This window comes from Dendrobates tinctorius, unplaced genomic scaffold, assembly GCF_039654945.1.
Source record: "Dendrobates tinctorius isolate UK_male_01 unplaced genomic scaffold, ASM3965494v1 ptg000009l, whole genome shotgun sequence".
Taxonomy (NCBI): Eukaryota; Metazoa; Chordata; class Amphibia; order Anura; family Dendrobatidae; genus Dendrobates; species Dendrobates tinctorius.
In genome coordinates this window covers 21,077,321-21,083,326 of record NW_027361677.1, presented here as the reverse complement: position 1 = coordinate 21,083,326, position 6,006 = coordinate 21,077,321, and the positions used below count along the sequence as shown (strand labels likewise).

The 6,006-nt window shown below is 51.7% G+C and overlaps 1 long non-coding RNA gene across 1 annotated transcript in view; it reads left to right on the top strand.

The window, feature by feature from the left end:
- Positions 1-6,006, top strand: part of LOC141097004 (uncharacterized) — a 58,636-nt gene that overhangs the window by 26,759 nt on the left and 25,871 nt on the right. The gene's annotated exons all lie outside the window — the stretch shown is intronic.

The following is a 6,006-nucleotide window of genomic DNA, read 5'->3' as shown; positions in this document are numbered from 1 at the left end:
GCTAACATAGCAGTGATATTACACATGTTATATGGCCGTGCAATAGTCAAAAGCAGATTTAGCCTCCAACAATCTTTATGCATCATCCTAAAAAAGTGATGCCTTCCATGGCAAGGAACAATGCTAGGAACTGTGGGGTGTTCCCGGTATACGGCAGGTCCTGTGGGGTGTTCCCGGTATACGGCAGGTCCTGTGGGGTGTTCCCTGGATACGGCAGGTCCTGTGGGGTGTTCCCGGTATACGGCAGGTCCTGTGGGGTGTTCCCGGTATACGGCAGGTCCTGTGGGGTGTTCCCGGGATACGGCAGGTCCTGTGGGGTGTTCCCGGGATACGGCAGGTCCTGTGGAGAGTTCTCGGTACACGGCAGGTCCTGTGGGGCGTTCCCGGTATACGGCAGGTCCTGTGGGGTGTTCTCGGTACACGGCAGGTCCTGTGGAGAGTTCTCGGTACACGGCAGGTCCTGTGGGGTGTTCTCTGTATACGGCAGGTCCTGTGGGGTGTTCCCGGTATACGGCAGGTGCTGTGGGGTGTTCCCGGTATACGGCAGGTTCTGTGGGGTGTTCCCGGTATACGGCAGGTCCTGTGGGGTGTTCCCGGTATACGGCAGGTCATGTGGGATGTTGCCGGTATACGGCAGGTGCTGTGGAGAGTTCTCGGTATACGGCAGGTCTTGTGGGGTGTTCTCTGTATACGGCTGGTCTTCTGGGGTGTTCTCGGTATACGGCTGGTCTTGTGGGGTGTTCCCGGTATACGGCAGGTCCTGTGGGGTGTTCCCGGTATACGGCAGGTCCTATGGGGTGTTCCCGGTATACGGCAGGTCCTGTGGGGTGTTCCCGGTATACGGCAGGTCCTGTGGGGTTTTCCCGGTATACGGCAGGTCCTGTGGGATGTTACCGGTACACGGCACGTCCTGTGGGGTGTTCTCTGTATATGGCTGGTCTTGTGGAGAGTTCTCGGTATACGGCAGGTCCTGTGGGGTGATCCCAGTATACGGCAGGTCTTGTGGGTGTTCTTGGTAGATGGCAGGTCCTGTGAGGTATTCCCGATACACAGCAGGCCCTGTAGGGTGTTCTGGGTATACAGCAGGTCTTGTGGAGAGTTCTTGTTATACGGCAGGTCCTGTGAGGTGTTCCCGATAGACGGCATGCCCTGTAGGTTGTTCTGGGTATACAGCAGGTCTTGTGGAGAGTTCTTGTTATACGGCAGGTCCTGTGAGGTGTTCCCAATAGACGGCATGCCCTGTAGGTTGTTCTGGGTATACGGCAGGTCTTGTGGAGGATTCTCGGTATACAGCAGGTCTTATGGGGTGTTCCCGATAGACGGCAGGCCCTGTAGGGTGTTCTGGGTATACAGCAGGTCTTGTGGGGTGTTACGGGTAGACGGCAGGTCCTGTGGGGTGTTCCCAGTAGACGGCAGGTCCTGTGGGGTGTTCCCAGTAGACGGCAGGACCTGTGGGGTGTTCCCTGTATTCGGCAGGTCCTGTGGGGTGTTCCCTGAATACAGCAGGTCCTGTGAGGTGTTCCCTGTATACCGCAGGTCGTGTGGGGTGTTCCCAGTAGACGGCAGGTCCTGTGAGGTGTTCCCTGTATACCGCAGGTCCTGTGGGGTGTTCCCAGTAGACGGCAGGTCCTGTGGGGTGTTCCCTGTATTCGGCAGGTCCTGTGGGGTGTTCCCGATATACAGCAGTTTCTATGGGGTGTTCCCGGTATACGGGAGGTCCTGTGGTGGGATGTTACCGGTATACGGCAGGTCCTGTGGGGTGTTCTCTGTATACGGCTGGTCTTGTGAAGAGTTTTCGGTATACGGCAGGTCCTGTGTGGTGTTCTCTGTATACGGCTGGTCTTGTGGAGAGTTCTCGGTATGCGGCTGGTCCTGTGGGGTGTTCCCGTTATACAGCAGGTCCTGTGGTGTGTTCCCGGTATATGGCAGGTCCTGTGGGATGTTACCGGTATACAGCACGTCCTGTGGGGTGTTCCCTGTATTCGGCAGGTCCTGTGGGGTGTTCCCTGTATTCGGCAGGTCCTGTGGGGTGTTCCCGATATACAGCAGGTCCTATGGGGTGTTCCCGGTATACGGCAGGTCCTGTGGGATGTTACCAGTATACGGCAAGTCCTGTGGGGTGTTCTCTGTATACGGCTGGTCTTGTGAAGAGTTCTCGGTATACTGCAGGTTCTGTGTGGTGTTCCTGGTATATGGCAGGTCCTGTGGCGTGTTCCCTGTATATGGCAGGTCCTGTGAGGTGTTCCCAGCATATGGCAGGTCTTGTGGAGAGTTCTCGGTATATGGCAGGTCCTGTGGGGTGATCCCGGTATACGGCAGGTCTTGTAGGTGTTCTTGGTAGACGGCAGGTCCTGTGAGGTATTCCCGATAGACAGCAGGCCCTGTAGGGTGTTCTGGATATACAGCAGGTCTTGTGGAGGGTTCTTGTTATACGGCAGGTCTTATGGGGTGTTCCCGATAGACGGCAGGCCCTGTAAGGTGTTCTGGGTATACAGCAGGTCTTGTGGGGTGTTACGGGTAGACGGAAGGTTCTGTGGGGTGTTCCCAGTAGACGGCAGGTCCTGTGGGGTGTTCCCAGTAGACGGCAGGTCCTGTGGGGTGTTCCCTGTATACGGCAGGTCCTGTGAGGTGTTCCCTGTATACGGCAGATCCTGTGAGGTGTTCCCTGTATACCGCAGGTCCTGTGGGATGTTCCCAGTAGACGGCAGGTCCTGTAGGGTGTTCCCAGTAGACGGCAGGTCCTGTGAGGTGTTCCCAGTAGATGGCAGGTCCTGTGGGGTGTACCCTGTATACGGAAGGTCCTATGAGGTGTTCCCTGTATACCGCAGGTCCTGTGGGTTGTTCCCAGTATATGGCAGGTCCTGTGAGGTGTTTTGGGTATACGACAGGTACTGTGGGGTGTTCCCGGTATACGAATGGTCCTGTGGGGTGTTCCCAGTATACGGCAGGTCTTGTGGGGTGTTATTTTCTACATCATGAGCTTTGTTAAGGAAACCAGATTAGTTATCTTGTAATTTTCACACTGGCCACTGGGACTATATTGGACTTATATGTCCTATCTAGTGAGAATGGAACGTGCTGGGATAAGGTGTTATCTGAGCATGCTTGTGTGCTAATAGAGTGCCTTCGGCGTGCTCGAAAAATATGTTCGAGTTCCCGCGGCTGCATGTCTCAGGCTGTTCGACAGGCTGTTTGCTGTTTGTTAGGCAATCCATACATGTGTTGCAGCTGTCGAACAGCCGTGAGACATGCAACCGCGGGGACTCGAACTTTTCGAGCCCGTTCGCTCAGCACTAGTCCTATTCTTTGAGGAGTAGTTTTCAGCAGACTCACATGATCATTACAGGCAGGATTATAATGAAAGGTATCGCCACTTATAGAGTGCACTACGATTTTGGTATTTTCACCCAGTTCTGTAGATGGCAGGTGTGTGACTTATAATATGTGAGCCTTCGGCGCTCCTCTTGCGTCAGCTCCCGCCTCGGACCGTGTCACGGGTCAGACAGACAATTAGGAGGATTTGTACTAAATTGGATCAGGTCATTTATCAATTACTGAGCCTCAAATAGCCTGTAAGGGAGGATGGTATTAGGCACGTGCCGGACAGGAGAACCAGGAATATGACTCTTGGTGACAACTTTGGCGTTTATTTCAGTTTTGGCATTTTCAGCCTCATTTACGGCTGAGGATTTCAACCAATATTGGCCAATGGGGAGTGTAGTAACCAATCACGTCCAAATATGAAACAAAACGATGAGAACTGACATGTGGGTTGATAGATTGGGGCATATGCTTCAGAATATGTCTGGTTATATATAAGGCTCATGGTAAAGTGCGACATTTTTAAAGGGAACATGCCAAGAGATTTATTCTGTGCTGACCACGGGAGGCATGAATCTTATCTGTTCTTCTCTGAAATGTTGCGGCGCTTCGAAGAAAACGTTCTTTGAAAAGTCAGCCGGGGACTATGTGACTATGTTTGGGGCTTCTTCCCACCCCTAGGCCATACACATACATAGGGAGAGACCTGTCAGTCAAGAGGAAGGGGGCAAGGAGAAGCCTCGGACTAGACACATAGTCCCCAAATGATATGCTTTATTAAAAATGGTGCAGAGTTTCAGGGTAAAACGTAGTGACTGATTCATGCACTATTTTTCCAGGCAATAACGGCCACCAGCGCCAAACCCCATAGGCGGCGTTATAGTTGCTGCATCTGTTTCGTTGTTTTCTGTTTCTTAATATAGCCCAGTGCAATGCAACAGTCAGTCCCTCGCTGATTGAGCGACTGATTTCACCAAGACCAGATGACTATCATGTGTACATCATGGATCCCCCAAGAGATTCCTCCAGGGAGAAGATGAACAGGCATGTTGAATTTCACTACCCAATCCTGAATACTTGCGGTGGCGCTTCATTCGCCATTTGCAGCCACTGGCTCTCATTGCATGTTGCTCCTGTGATGACCTTTGCCTAAATTGTTTAGTCCAGCTCAGGCTGCAAGCTGTGGCTAATTTCTGCCTCTAGACATAGCCAGCTCGGCTACATCTTCTAAATGCCTTCTGACATACACAACCCTGCTATGTCTCCGGTCTCTGCTACATTGTCACTTAGTTCCTTCATGTAATATCGTCGCTTTGTGCCTCCTGACATACCCAGCACTACTATGTCACTGGTATTGGCTACATTGCCACAAGGTGCCTCCAAATCTATTCAACTCCGCTACATCACTGGACTCTGGGTCTTCTGACCGACCCAGCCCTGCTACAGCACCAGGCTCTTCAACAGTGAACAATGAATGTACTGACCTATTCAACTCAGCTGCAGCAGTATAATGAGCCTTCTGACCTACTCAACTTTGCTACATCGCTAGCCTCTGCTACAGCAGTTCAATGAGTCTTCTGACCTACTCAACTCTGCTACATGACCAGGCTCTTCAACAACACTACTGTAATATGGCAAAGGGTGGTAGATGTATGGGTGAGGTATTCGTGTTTCATGCCCCTGGATGCTACATGAAAATGGGGGTTCTGGCTGGGTGTGTGGACTTTAGCTATGGGTGCACTTCGTCCTTGCAGGCACACAGTGCTGTTGACTTAGCCTGGCCAGGACCGAATGTTATACAGTTCAATGATGAAGACCACCACTCAAAAATTAACTGTCTGTTACTGATCCATAACGTGGGGAGGAGTATGTACAATGGATCATGGGTGCAAAACTTCATGGACGTTTCTCTTAACACACGGAACATCTTCATACACATTCTCGCTTTTCTTTCTAGACTCACCCGGTTCTGCCTCCGTTAGTTCCTCTGCCTTCACCGTCACCCAGCCCACTGCATCGGGAGCATCCCTCATTTCCAGTAACGGCTCTACCATTCAGTAAGCAAGAGTCCTAATTCTCAACCCATGGTTCCTCGTCCTTTTCCTTTTACACTTAGGGGAGCTACTTCTGCCACTATGGCCTGTACTTGGCTCATCTGCTTGCCGACGAGTCGGGACTACCACATGGGGCACTCTCTTCGTCTCGCTTTCTCTGCTCCGATTCATCCCATTAGCTCTTTGGCTTGCGAACTCAGGACCGTCCCACTAGGCTTCCTGTCTTGAATCACTGACTGCTATCACTTTTCCTCGTCTCTACCATGGTTCACGCTATCTGTTGCCTCGGTCTCCTCTCACTTTAGGGACACCCACTTCATTCGGCTCTGCTCGCTCGTCAACCATAGGTCTGCTTCTGCTGCACCCTGGGCCCTGTCTACCCTCCTGACAGGATGCAGCCCCAGTCCCTTCTCTTTAGCCGTTCCCACTCTGGTCTAGTCCCAGTTATTAGCCATAACTGTCCCTAGCAACTACTTAGTGCTGAGCAGACTACTACTCTGTTACTAATATCATACGCCACTAAACACATCACACATTAAAATGCATTATAACAATACACGTGTCTTCATTGGGAAAGTGGGCAACACTTCCATATTCTTACACTACACTGAGCGTTCTGACCTACTCAACT